The sequence below is a fragment of the Prunus avium genome, chromosome 8 (genome assembly GCF_965620075.1).
Source record: "Prunus avium chromosome 8, drPruAviu1.hap1.1, whole genome shotgun sequence".
Classification (NCBI taxonomy): Eukaryota; Viridiplantae; Streptophyta; class Magnoliopsida; order Rosales; family Rosaceae; genus Prunus; species Prunus avium.
The window spans coordinates 7,159,388-7,173,597 of NC_142291.1; the positions used below are offsets into that span (position 1 = coordinate 7,159,388).

Here is a 14,210-nt window from a genome sequence, read left to right on the forward strand (position 1 = left end):
TTTAAGTTACTTATCCACGACGGTTTTCTATTACCGTCGTCTTTCTAAACACAACGACGGTTTTTTGTTTTACCATCGTCTTTTTCTGGTCGTCTTTTTCACTTTTTGTAGTAGTGAATGAATATGGTGCTTCCCTATTACAATACTCTTAATCTCATTACTAGGGCAAGGTGCATGTCAAGCCCCTAATGAGATTTTCACGTCTTATATGATTTGTATTAGTATGACTAGAACATCTTTCTAGGTCATACCGAATACTCTGATAAGAGATTTGCTTAATCATATCCTCTGAGCATTCTCCTTCTTTAATTGAAGGATAGAGATTCCATGTTGTACACTCACATGTCTTTATGAGTCAGTCAAGAACCCCAACAATGCTTGTACCACATCCATGATTAGGACATGTCTTTATAGCATCATCAAAGATCCACAACCTTCCCATAAGACAACCCTGGTGCCTCAAGTGTAAAGACTAATTTGCATTATTGCAACTTGGAGTTTCTTGTTTGACATATAAGTAAAATTTCCATACCAAAAACTCTTGTTTGATCGCGTTCAGTGAACTCATTCTCTATTGAGCACCTACACACTTGTCTTAGTGTCACCACAAATGACTTGAGATCAGTCGTCCTCCCAATCGAGAAGACATAGCATGTACTGGTCTTTCCAGATTGTCTATGCCCAGTTAACAATCCTATGACTAGGAAAATTTGAGGTGTGAGGATAATAGATGAAAAGTCTCCTAAATCTAACTTCCTTCGATTACTTTCTCTCTATCTCACATCCCTTGGACTTATTGTTTAAGCATGTGTAATTATTCATGAGACATTTACTAATAAACAATAAACTTGCCCTTTAAGAGAACTAAACATAAGTTAAATACATGAAATATCCTTAAAGATTACATCATATGATTGGCTTTTAGGGCATATTTCCAATAGAAAGAACACAAAGACGACAACAAAGAAGAACCCCATAAGAGCACACCAACTCATCCCAAAATCTAATAAAGAAAATTTCCTATGGCCAAGGATAGTTCTTCGGACGTCACATGGGTGAGATAAAATGCAAAGAGTCAAACAACAGAAGAAAAAAAAAACACTACAAACAAACTAGGAAAATGAACTAAGAAACCCTCAAGGAGCACACCACCACATCCCAAAGCTGTCAAAGTACCATAATCCTTTGGGCAACGCAAGAATTGAGAAGTATGCAGAGAGGCAGATGAAAAAGAGAGACACCCACTACTACAAAAATTGAAATAGACAACGGGGAAACACCGTCGTCTTTTTCTTTTTCAAACCGTCATTAAATCGACTGTCATCTTTTTGAAAGTCAAACTACGACGGTAATTAACCGCCGTCTATTATATGTAAAAACAACGGTTTTTAAAAGAACCGCCGTCTATTACATGTAAAAACGACACTTTTTCTGGAAAAAAAAACCGTCGTCTATTTAATGTAAAGACGACACTTTTTCTTAAAAAACCGTCGTCTATTTAAATGTAAAGCCGACACTTTTTCTTAAAAAACCGTCGTCTATTTAAATGTAAAGATGACACTTTTTCTTAAAAAATCGTCGTTTATTATATCCAAAGACGTCTATTAAATCTAAAAAAGACGGTTTTGTTCCAAAAAACCGCCGTTTATTATCTGTAAAAATGATGTACTAATTTCATTTTAGATATCCTAAAAAATTATTTCTTTCATAAAACTTGAAGATTCAATTGTAATTACATTGTTTACCAATCTTGATTCCTACTATATCCATACAAAATACCATATTTATAACATTATAACCCATAATTACAAAATACCATATCCAAACCATTAACCTATGGTTGTTGTATCTTCCACAATTTGTACTTGTTCTCCACATTCAGCTGTCATCTTGGAGTAGTGTTCTAAGTCATCTTGGTCAAATGGATCTTATATTCTTCTAAGTTACCTACCAACTGGGCCTTTGAGCTGCACTCGATATAAGCTGCAGCACCTATTTGCCATGTCATCTTACCTGAGCAATCAAAAACCACAATAAGATTACATTATCTTGCTGTCATCTTAACTAACAAAAAATATGCATCATCTATACAAGCATAAGCTTATGCAGGAAAAGTTCATTTGTAACACAATACAGAAGAACATTTTGACTAACTTAGAGTTGCTTTATGAGCTTGATAAGACCAGAGCACTAAAAACATAACAGAGCATACAAGTGTATTGTTAAATCTATTGAAAATAACTACAATTTCCTGCAACCTCATATCTCTTTGAAAACAGACATGCTAAAACAATTTCCAAACACACTATAAGGATGTTAGACTTACTGGGCGAAATTAAAGTATTGGCTTTCTCAAAGAAAAACTACTATTTCACATGCCTATCCATTGTCCTCAGACTCTGCCCATCGTCAAATGTTACCCTTCACATTGCTATTGACATCAAAAGAATTGGATTAGGCCAAAAGCAATAAAAACTCAAACAAATTGTAGAGACAGAAGGTAGAAAAGAAAATCCAAAGCAATGAAAACCCAAACGAAAATCCAGAGAAAATAAACAAATGAAAGTAGTATAAATATCTTTTATCCACAGAAAAGGAAGAATAGCAACTAATGGAAAATTCAAAATCAATATTGACACAGAAGAACAAATGAAAAACCAAATTACAAAAACAATTTACAACTTAAACTTGTGTATTTAGAAATGTTAAAGATCACAATTCAAAGACAAGATAAAATGATCCTCTGATCTCAAGATATTCTGTCAAATCCACTATGTCTTCTCCTAAACTCCTCCACAATTAATAGAACAATGATAAGCCAAAGGATACATATATACACGGTGGTCTCACTCAAACATAAGGGGCTCAACTCCCATTTTAAAATTTTGTAAGACAAGAAGAACAACTTATGACATGGAAGGAGACAGATTATCAACAGGAAAAATATCTTCTGCATTCTTTAATTCAGATTTCTTTGATAAATGTCCAATACTTTGGAAAGTATGCATACAGTGTACTTGTTGAGAGTTCTAATACTCCAAGCCTCTTTATTTTTAATTTTTTTTATTAAGAAAATAATGAAAAAAGGTAAGTCGATAGAGCCACAGACTTTACAAAGATCAGTTTTCTTTCTCTTCCATATCCATGAATTGGAGGCAGACTAGATTAATATTCTTGTTTAAAACCTTCACTCTGTACCTTTGTTTTTTACCTCCCAAACCTTTACCCTTATGTAAAACAATCTGGAAAAATTTTAAAACAGAAAAAAAAATTATACCTATGAATTCTCAGATCTGGAGAAATTTATGAGAAATCCTACATGCAAATGTCAGAATAAATAAAAAGAAAATTGAGACTGTATATATGCTCTGCATAGGTATAATTTTTTGATGCTTTGCGAAAAAAAGACAGAAATAATGAAAGAAATTCTATTACCAATTGATTCGTACTAGATTGGATTCACCTACAATTGAAAAGTTCACCAAGAGAGAATGAATCTTTATCAAACTCGAGAATGACCAAGACGACGAGATTTGTGATGTGGATGGCGAGCTCACCAAGAAGGCGCGATGGAGATCTGTAATCGAACCTTAGGCAACATTGAAGACCAGATCTAATGTTCTAGGATTTTCCCATCTCGCAAGGTCTCTAGATCTATTTTCAAGGACATCGTCGTCGTTGACTGTGAAGATGGCGTCGATGGCGGCTGGTGATGACTGATGCGAAGAACAATGGCGTTGACGGTGTCGCTGCGTCGATGGCGTCGATGGCTGGTAGGTACGTATGAGGAGTAGAAAGGTGAGAGATGGAGTGTTTCAGATACCTCAGGAGGGTTTCAAGAAGAGAGGAGCTCAGGAGGTTTCAAGGAGGGAGAGATAAAGTTTTCAGAGACGGGGGAAAATTTGAAAATTTGTCGAGCACGAATTCACTTAAGTGGCCTTTTTTTAGCGTGTTTTAAAAGACGACGCTTGTTAATGAAAGATAAGGTTTTCAAAGACGGGGGAAAATTTGAAAATTTGTCGAGCGCGAATTCACTTAAGCGGCCTTTTTTTAGTGTGTTTTAAAAGACGACGCTTTTTATAAAAAAAACCGTCATCTTTACATATAATACACGACCCTTTTTTTTTTAAAAACCGTCATATTTACTTCATAATAGACGACCCTTTTTAAAAAAAAACCGTCATCTATTACATATAATAGACGACCCTTTTTTTAAAAAAACCATCATCTTTACTTCACAATAGACGACCCTTTTTTAAAATTTAAAAAAAAAAAAAACCATCATCTTTCCCTATAATAGACGACCCTTTTTTTAAAAAAAAAACCGTCATCTTTACTTCATAATAGACGACCCTAAACCCTAAAAAAAACCGTCGTCTTTACATATAATAGACAACCATTTTTTAAAAAAAACTGTCATCTTTATTTCACAATAGACGACCCTTTTTTAAAAAAAAAACCGTCATCTTTACATATAATAGACGACCATTTTTTTAAAAAAAAACCGTCATCTTTACTTCATAATAGACGACCCTTTTTATAAAAAAAACCGTCGTCTTTACATATAATAGACGACACTTTTTAAAAAAAAACTATCATCTTTACTTCACAATAGACGACCCTTTTTTTTAAAAAAAACTGTCATCTTTACTTATAATAGACGGCAGTTCTTTAAAAAAAACCGTCATCTTTACATATAATAGACGACCCTTTTTTTCAAAACAACCATGTCTTTACCAAAAAAAAGGACACATGATTTTTAAAAGACGACGCTTGTCATACTTGCTGTCGTTGTTTTTTGGTTAGATTTTAACTCTGAAGAAAACCTTTTTAATAAGACGACGCTTTTTTATTTGTGTGCGTCGTTATAAAAAAAAAATTCAACAATACCTCCGTTTTTAAGTTGTTTAAGTCACTTATCCACGACGATTTTTTGTTACCGTCGTCTTTTTAAACACAACGACGGTTTTTTCTTCGACCGTCGTCTTTTTCTGGTCGTCTTTTTCACTTTTTGTAGTAGTGACCACACTAAAACAAAAACCCAGCCTTGTCCACTTAACTTGAAAAGGCAAGACTTTAGGTAACAAAGCATTCGTCGAATGCCAAGCTTACGAATGCTACAACTGTGCACTAAGTGTGGACCCTAGAAGATCCCACAAGACTGGTCTCCCTACCCAAAACTTACAACCTTTTCTCCAATTGCATCCGAGTTATCCTAATGATTTCATTATAGGCATCCTCCAATTTATACACTTCTTCCAATACTATTCTTACAATCATAAAATCATCTGTTTACATAAATGCATCTCCAAAAGTATTAATCAGACTTCCTCCTCAAAGCCTAATTGTTTCACACAACACATTTACTTTTTAACCATCAACACAACTTTCCATATTTAACACCGATTTTACTAAGCTAGAACTACAACTTTTTATGCTTAGTAATAATTCCCAAATAAACTCTCCAAATCATACCCAAAATCTATCAAAATTTTCTTTCATTCTCCACGCTAAGTAACACCAAAATTAGACTTCATAGATTAACTCACCATATACAATATTTAGCCAAGTCCAGGAAACTACGGATCTCTGTCACCATAGTATTCTGACTTTAATTCAACACTGCTTCCAATTTGGGAGTATCCATTGAACCTCCATCCTTCGAAATCACACATCAAAGAAACTAAATTAAAAATCTCCAAGAGACTCAAAACGTATTAGCACTTCCAATTTTCAATATTATAACTCAATTCTCACAATTACCATCATTCATTTTCGATGTAATAACTATCAATCGTTTCACCATAATCTTTTGTAACCGAATCTAAATACACCATTATTTCTTCAAGTCCTTATATAACTAAGTGCTCCTCGTAAGTACCATATACTAAGAATTAATGTTGAACTTTATTCAACATTTCTCCCTAGAAATCATCCAACAATGGCACACACACTCTTCCTTGACATCTCAAACCACCATATATTACAACAATGCTACTATCCTTAATTTTCCATAAGTCTTTGTGGAAAGTCTAGTTATTGCACAGTGTTACTTCAATTATTAACATTATTCTCCAAAGTAATCACCACATATAATTTTTTTTTTCTTCCAATAATCCTACAAAAATCTACTGATACGTTCTTCCAAAATATCACAACCTTTATATTTAACATACCTAAACACAGTTGACCTGATCAATTAACATTTCAACTCCTCAACTTTTCCCCGTACATCTCGCTACTCTCCAATCTTTAAGTAAAAATCTAAACCAAATCAGATTTTACAATGCTAAAATTGACGAATATAAATTCTTAAACTTGTAAATATGTATCGATCCAATAACCACTTAAACTAGTAAAAACAACAATGATTTACGTTACTCACACCACCCTTCAATTCAAGCCTATAATGACCACCCCAAGCAACGCCACACTAATTTTGAAAAGAAAAATTTAATCCTTACAAAATTTTAACTGTCATTTAATTTTCCCAACATCTTCAAATTCATTGCCCTCATTTCCTTCATATTGGAGGCTTAAGTACTATAAAACCTATGATACAATTTTAATTTTAAAACTAGAAAACCTCGAGCCTAAGGATAACCATAATACGTAAATCTATAAATACACTAATGTTCACTTTTCTCAAAATAAATGTACTTGCATACATCAATCATACATCTAATTTTAAATGTACTTGTGTACTAATGATCACTAGATTTTTCCTAGAAAATCTATAGAGACCCTCAAAACCTATATTGTTACAACTCCAAAATTCAAGCCTATTTCCAGTTCCTTTACACAACTTCACAAGTTCTACCCAAAGAATCTAATACCTGGGCTTTGAAACCATCTTGTCACAGCCCGATTCGAAAATAAGGAATATTCCTGAATCATGGTGTGAGTCATACCATAGTCATAAGAATAAAATCCTACAACCATGATATGATGAGAAATAGAGCCACAAATACAAATTTACTTAACAACATAACATCAGAGTTGTAGTAGCTCGTAGTTAAATACACAATAAGATCTTTATCAAGCAGTTGACTACTTACAAACATTAATTACACAAAATAAACAACAAAAGCCTAGTAGCTTAGTTGAAACTCGTTTTCTCAAACTTCGTCCTGAATCCTGCACAATCTATTAGGGTATGAGCATTTTAATGCCCAGTAGAGTACCGTCAAACCCCTCAAGGTCAGCTATCACAGTTAATCAAAGTGTCATGCATCAAACAACACAAGATATATAAATCATGCAATCAGACCAGATAAATAAATTTACGTATGCGATGATGCCATGGACTCACTCGCTTCTAATCCCACTAATTCATACCTTAGGGCAACAAGCCTGCATGTCCTATACCATGCGTTTTACCACTGTGGCTCCGAATACCCTAAAATATGAACTAGTGCCCATCCGTCCCTTAACCCATTTTTCTTTTGTTTACGAATTTCTCAACTTTTACTTTTCATTAGAGGCTCTGCTCTCATCACCTCAATATATTCAAGCCCTGCTCCCCTCACCTGAATATATTCCACAATTTTTTTTTACTATTAAGATATATCTAAGGCCTTCTCCCGCCCCTTAGATATACCTCAAACAACACACACACCCCAAACACCATTGTATTTATGATGCATATGTAATACAATGCAAACATCATTTATCTATGCAGAATAATAATACCAATAATAGCAAAAATATTTCAACTTTAATCCCGTGAATAATAATATTCATCCAACGTCAAACAATATCCACGGAGCAATATCAATAATACTATTCACCCAACATCATATAATATTCATTAAACAATTACAATTGTATTCACCTAACATCAAATAATATTCACCAAGCAAAACAACAAAACAACAATACTATTCATATTTATAATACTATATATAAACACCAAGATTAAAAGTGATATAGTCTAATCATTTCGGAATCAAGAAGCCCTACCTCTTGTCCCAATTAGCTAAAATCACGAAATTACTCTTCAGAGGTTGCCAAGTTCACTCATGTTCCTAGATTTGAAAAATATAACATAAATGAGGTTAGAAATTCTAATTTTCAAAAAAATACTTTTTCTCTCAACATAGAGAGTGCCCTCCTCAAAACGACTCGAAACCTATACCATCATACTCGAATCGAAAAATTGAGTCGGATGGACTAAAATAAGGCGTCGGAGGCTGCCAGAACACACCACCACGAGTGGGCTTGTTTTCTGGTTACTGTTCACCATCTTCCTAAAAATCTGCAACTTCCCATGTTTTTTCCAGACTAAAACCCAGATTTTGTGAGACATTTTGACCAACCAAAAGTTAACAAAATTGGACAAACTTACAGTGATTTTAAAGCTTATTCCCTTTTGTTTCTAACCCAACGAACCACACTCCAAACAGAGCTAAACCGAAGGAGAAAACTAGCTCCAAGGTTTGACTCGTGGCTGGTTTTCTGCAGAAAACAGATTGTTTTTTCCAAACTTTGCAAAAATGTTTGATGTATCAAACTTCAACAAAATTCAACGAAACCAATTGTGTTTTGTTCCTTGTCATGTCTAGTTTAAAACCCGTCAAATGGCTTCCTCAAACACTCAAAGTATTGGGAGAAAAAAAGAGTCAAAGTGAGGCTTGCGGGCTGCAAATTTCTAGAAAATGACATTTTCCAGATTTGGTTCTAAGTTGTTTTCAACCATTCTATCACACACTCCCCCCCACCCCATATGTTGTTCTTGAGGCTTCTAAACTCTTCTAAACTTCATACCTATCACTAGAACTCATCAAAAATTCAAAATGGAACCAAAATCCTAGACGGCACACTTGAAAAATTGCTCTATCCACCCAACCCAAAAATGGAAGTTCAAACTCTTCCAATTCAATTTCCCTAACACTCAAGTAACTTAAATTACTCTTTATGGGACTAAAATCACACAACCACAAAGTTAAAACCAAAAATTCGAAATTGAGTCACCTTATAGATTTTTTTCTTCTCTTCCTCGCCCAAATTTCATCTCCTTCATCCTACAATCTTATCTTAGTTTAAGCAATTAATACCCTTAGCCTAGACTGGGTAATTCATCTCTAATAAGTGAACAACACACCCCAATTTGAGATCAAGATTAGATTTTGAAGGGAATGTATAAGGGAAAGGGGGAAGAATGAAGGGAAGAGCATAGTTTTGCTTACACATTGCAAATTTCTCTCTTCTTTTTCTCTTTTTTTTTATTTTTTGCCTACAAGGGTATTTTGGAAATTTTCACATATAGGGGTATTTTGGTCATTTTGGCCCAAAATTCAGAAACGATTTCCTACACGTTCGTTGAGTGGACTACTATCATCTCACTTCAATGTCTTAAATTTTCCTTTGAAAAATTCACCAAATGTTATGTAAGGGCATTTTGTCCAACTTGAAATTAAACACACTTAATTCAATAGTCTCACTCCAAAATCACTTGATAAAATACTCATAATTATTCTTCACCACAATATTATTTTTCACTGAAATACGAAAGTCCATTTTTAATTTTTTTTGAGGTATTACACTGCTATATATATATAGTAAATTGCCATACACACCTCCCCGAATCAGGACCCCAACCCCCCGAACTAAAAAGTCAACCAATTTAACACCTGACTAAATTATAATGGCTAATTTAGCCATTGCCATTAAATTTTGTGAATTTCATTCAATTTTTCATTAACTATAAGGGTAAACTTGTAATTTTGAGTATAATAAATAATAAATAAATCAAACGAAAAGAAACTTAAAAAATTTAAAAAATAAGAATAACTTTTATAAAAATTAAAAAACCAGCCCCACCAATCTCTCTCTCTCTCTCTCTCTCTTTTTCTCTCTCTCTAAATTGATGAGTCGATGTTTGGTTGAAGAAGCTCGAACAATCAATGGCAATGGAGATGTGTCTCTAAGAGGGAGCTAGATTGAAGCTTTGTCTGTAAATTTGGGAACTTTGGCGAAGGAGAGAGAGTTGTCGGAAAATATGTGCGTCACTTGAAATTATGAGTTTTAGAGGGCTGGGTAATCTGGGTTTAAAGCGGCTGGGTTTTGGACGGAGGAGGCTGGAGGTGGGGCTGGGTAATAAGAGATGGTGGTGGTTATGGTGGTATAGTTGTAGATCTGAGATACTGCTGTTGTTGGGTAATTGGTAATTATGTTGCGGATAATCTTCTTGGGAAGAATTGAATTAGCCCATGAGCATTTACTTCTTTATCTTTCAACCGGGTAGCTCTAGAAAGCTACTTTGTTCAAGAACTTGGGTTGAGTGTTAGAGCACCTCCACCCAAAAGGGCAAGGGCAAGGCGAGGTTTGACACTATTCATGTGAATAGTGACAGCCTTGCTTTTTTTGGTCCCACCCCAAAGGGCAAGGGTAAGGGCAAACACTATTCACTTTAATTTTATTTCTAATTTTTATACTTAAACCATTAATTTTGGTGTGGGAAGTGAAGAATATGACTAGGTATTTATTATTATTTTTAAAATTCTAAAATTTTTGGTATTTTTTTCGATTTTTTCTTCTTTTTTTTTCGTGACGTCAACAACCCCAGGCAAGATTTGCCTTTGGGCCTGCCCAGGCTTGTGGAGCCCACCAACTGCCCGGTCTTGTTGTTGCGCGCTGGAGCCAATTGCTAGGCCTAGGCCCCCTCCTGCCCAGGCAAAAGAAGAGCGCTGGAGGTGCTCTTAGAGTTGAGAGGGGAAGAGGCGGGGAGAGAGAAAGTCACCTTTTTTTTCTTTAATTTTCTGTTTTCTAACTATTTTAGTTTATTATAATAATAATAATAATAATAATAATAATAATAATCAAATATTAAGTCGCGTGAATGGCACGTGACTTTTGGGACAGAAAAATAGATGAAATTCAAAAAAATTAACGGCAATGACTAAATTAGTGATTTTAATTCATTTGAGGGCTAAATTGGCTGATTTTTTAATTCAGGGATTTAATTTTTACAAGGGTCATATTTCACGAGGTAAAACGACTGAAAATCCTATATATATATGACAAAAATTCGTACTACAACTTATCTAGAAGATCACTACGCTTGGCATTGAACTTGTAGAATTATTCAACCAAAAAAACACTTGCAGAATTTGTTGACTTTGCTTGACCACACGAATAGTTGTCCAAAACATTTTTTTTTTTAACAAAAAATAAAAATAAAAAAATTATAAATTTTTTTTAATAGGAAGATAATAAAATTTAATTAAGTTGATACAATCTGGGGCATCAAAGTGTCGTTTCAAGCGAAAGCTTCGTCTGTTCCCAATTTGTACCATTTGTAATGAATTCCCAGAGTCAATTGAACATCTCTTGTTTCTCTGCCCTTGGGCGAGGTAAGTCTGGTTTGCATGCCCTCTCTCTTATAAGCCTAATCCTCAAGAGTTTACTACGCTTGATGAGTGGCTTGCTGGGGTTCTAAATTGTGGTTCTTTTGGTAAGGAGGCGAAATGTTGGATCCTTACTGTTTTTGCCTTCACTAGCTGGTCCATTTGGAAAGCGCAGTGTTCCTTCCACTATGATAGTTCTGTTTTGAGTTTGCCCAGTCCTGCTTCTATTCGGTGCATATTTGAATTTTTTCTTGTTCACCCATTACCAAGTTCGGATTCTCTGTGTATTAGGGGGGCTCATACCCACCCACCCCCGTCTACACTGTGGATTGCTCCTCCTGATAATATTCTAAAAATTAATTGTGACGGTTCGTGGGACAAGGTGACTGGTGTGGCCTCTTCTGGTGTTATTATCCGTAATTCTACTGGGATTTTAGTGGATGGAGTTGCTCGTTGTTTTCAGGCTCATTCTGCTGAACTTGCTGACTGCCAAGCTCTTTTGGATGGGATTAAGCTTGCCTATGGGAGGGGCTTATCTCAATGTATTGTGGAACTAGACTCAAAGGTCTGTTATTCTGTTGTTCAAAAGGATCCCTCCCTCTCCAACTGGCAGTTGTACCCAATTCTTCGTGAGATTCAGCTTTTTAGAGCTTCTTTTTCGTTTCTCCGTTGGTCTTGGGTCCCCAGGGAAGCCAACCAAGCTACGGATTGGATAGCTTCGTTAATGCGTCGGGGGTTGTGCGCTGAGGCTTGGGTCATTCGACCCCCAACTTCCCTGATCTTCATTCTCTCTCGTGGTGGGCTGCCTTGTCCTCCACTCCCTATGTGATGTTGTTCGTTGGCTGTTTTGTGTTTTCTTCTTTTATTTTTACCTTCTCTTGTAGCTTTTCTTTACTTTTACCTTTTCATGTCGCTTTGGTTTCTTTTTCTTGTTAATGCCGTTTGACTGGTTGTGTAGTCTCGGCGGTTGTTTGACCTCTCTTTGGTCTTTATTAATGAAAGTTCATCTTTACCCCAAAAAAAAAAAAAAAAAGTGTCGTTGACTGTCTGGGGCATCAAAGATGGAAAGACATTGGGTTCAAAAAGCTACCAACTTAATTTGAATTGTGCAAACTAGAAGTATATGATAGAGAGAGCACACACAGAACTACACACTATAATAATATGTTTGATTGCATAAACGACCATCTTATTCTATTAATATTCGATCATAATAATTTTTAGGTAGTGAAAAACATAATGCCAACTTAATACTTCCAATAAGGCATAGCAATCGGTCCTTCCTTGGCCTTTTCTGCTATTCACATATAAGTTTTTTTTTTCTCTCTTAACTATTGTTGTACCAGAACTGTTTCTGAAGATAGTTAACAACCTTGTTGTCCACTTGGAAGGCCTTGGCTAGAACATCAGGATTGATGGGAGGCTTGGAGCCAAAAACTGCATTTGCAATGGTGATAACGCCTGGGTTCTGGCTGCTAAGGGCGGCAAGGGCTACAGCGTTGACGTGTCCCACATTGAGTTGGAAGTGAATGAGACCAATTGGGAACACAAACACATCTCCCTTGTTCAATACTTTAGTGAATAGGTGATTGCCATCACCGTTGGATGTAACGAAACCAACATAGAGTGTACCTTCCAAGACTACAAGGATTTCGGTGCCACGAGGGTGAGTATGAGGAGGGTTTAGGCCATTTGGTCCAAAGTCTATGCGAGCTAGGGATATGCCGAGAGTGTTCAGTCCGGCTATTTGGTCCACGCTCGCAGGTGTCACCGTTGAACCAACCGGATTTTGTGTGCTTCTTGGAATTTGAAACCTGGAGAGGAAGAAATCGTTCGCATTGGCAAGCTTAGGGTCCTTTCAGAATTTCCCATTCACAAACACCGCTATCCCATTCAGAATCACTGGTTGTACCAAAAAAAAAGTAATTAAACTTTTAGTATTAGAGCTATTTGAACCACATATACTTTCTCCTCTGTAACATACGTTAAATCCACATAAGTGGAACCCATCTGATCTGTTAGAGAGGTGCTCATCACGTTGGTCAGTAAATGTGGTACAAATAATATTATTCAAATATCTATAAAGATAAGTAAATAAATACATAGATTATTGTCCATGCATGATAAGCCATGCAAAAGCATATAGTTAACAGAAAAACAATCTTCATAATATTCTTAGAGCCTTACCAAAATAATTAATGAGGAAATAATAGTAGGGTAAAATATAACATATAGTGCATATTAATGTATATACCAGGAGATTTGGTGTCATTGATTGCTACACAGAAGTCCTGAAGAGGACTGGGGTCAGAGGCTGAGGCAAGGAAGGTTGCAAATGCCAATATGGCAAGAGTGCTTATGAGAAAATGAACACCTTTCATCGTAGTTGGCTTAGAGAGTTGGTTTCAGTGTGGGATGAAAATCCTTCATGGGATATAAGTCTATTTATAGATTGGAGAGAATGAACTAGTCTTGTCCTCTTACAGATATAATTCTTCTTGTGGAAGCAGGTAATTAAAGACTTGAATATAATATTTAGAAGCAGGTCAAGACTTGGAAATTGATAAAATCTTTTTTGTATTTTTTATGTCAAAGAATAAACCATGTACGAGGTCAGGTGAGGAAGAAAAGGAGAATATATATATAATCATGATGACAAAGACTAGGTACTAGGAAGTTGTACCAAAAAGAAAGAGTCGTTAAAGGAGATAATTATTTTAAAAAATTTAGGTGGTATTTAACCAATGGAGATGTTCGTTGTGCTATATCTAAGAACCCCTGAATAAAAAAACCCAATGGAATTGTTCAATGTTTTGTGCTATATGGATTCCTTCTACCAAAGAGAAAGAAATTCATGTTTCT

General features: G+C 35.3%; 1 pseudogene; it reads right to left on the reverse strand.

The window, feature by feature from the left end:
- Positions 1-12,576: 12,576 nt before the first annotated feature.
- LOC110773119 (germin-like protein subfamily 1 member 20) lies at positions 12,577-13,734 on the reverse strand (annotated as a pseudogene).
- Between the last annotated feature and the right edge of the window lie 476 nt (positions 13,735-14,210).